Source organism: Volvox carteri, assembly GCF_000143455.1.
Source record: "Volvox carteri f. nagariensis unplaced genomic scaffold VOLCAscaffold_904, whole genome shotgun sequence".
Lineage (NCBI taxonomy): Eukaryota > Viridiplantae > Chlorophyta > Chlorophyceae > Chlamydomonadales > Volvocaceae > Volvox > Volvox carteri.
The window spans coordinates 3873-5044 of record NW_003308366.1 but is presented as its reverse complement, the minus strand read 5'-3'; positions in this window follow the sequence as shown (position 1 = coordinate 5044).

The following is a 1172-nucleotide window of genomic DNA, read 5'->3' as shown; positions in this document are numbered from 1 at the left end:
GCCCTCCCCTGCCCTCCCCTGCCCTCCTCTGCTGCCCCTTGCTCTCCACTTTCCTCCTCTGCTGTGCCTTGCTCTCTGTTTTCCTCCTCTGTCCTCCATTAATGGAGGGCAATATTGCCCTCTCTTGCTCTCTTCTGCCATCCCTTGCTTTCTCAGCCCTCCCTTACCATGTCCTGCTTATCTCTGCTGTCCCATTGCTCTCCTCTGTTCTCCTGTGCAGGGTTTTAGGGTTTTCAAGCAGTGGACTTCAAATCCTTGGTAGGAAGGGCTGAGCTGTGCATGGGTAGTTATGTCTGGTTGAAATGAGCATCATGGTGTATTTACCGAAAGTCGGCAAATGATATTACACCTTGCAGGCCATCCAGGACTCGGTACTAAGGAACTTGTGGCCGTTGGAAATCTGGCGCACTAGTGATGCACTCAAGGAGCCATACAAATTTGATGTACCACCAAGCTTCAGTGAGCGTCTTGCAGGTGTACGCTTAAATGACTGTATCGACATCAAAGCTGTGTACCGGCGTAGCAAGGATAACTCCTATCCAAATGATGTGCATACATGGTTCATGTGCAGGAAGTGTGCCGCTGTGCCAGAAATTGGATGGTGGGTTGGAAAGGTTGCAAAGGCATGGCGCCTGCCATCCTACCGTACTGATCAAATTGACGATGTGGTGCTGGAGGTTTCTGAGTGGTATGAGCCATCCTTGCCTCTCCTTGATGATTACATGAATGTGCCTGTCCTGCGAATGTCAAAATCGAACCCTTTTTACTTGGCTAAGGATGTAGCTCCAGTTCGTGTTACCCTTCAGCAGCACCCTACAAAGCCACGAGCCTACTGCTTATTGTGCCGAAGCTACAATGCCATGAGTGTTGCAGGATGGGGAGAGCATGCACCTATGCCCCTTACCAAGGCGGTTATTGACCATGTGAAGTCATTACAGGGTCGTGTACAACGCTAGTGGGAATCTTGCCTACGATGGACATAGAATTGGTGCCTGGCAGGGCAGTGTCCTGGCGTGNGGTCATGTGGTGTAGCATGCAGATTTGTGGGGCTGGGCTGTGTATGGTCGTGTGTTTGTGTGTATGCCCTTTTCCCGAGATTTGGGGCCTATTACAGATAGGGATATAGATTCTGTGCTGTCTGGCGTCATGGTTGGTGTAGGTGGCTTGTGATT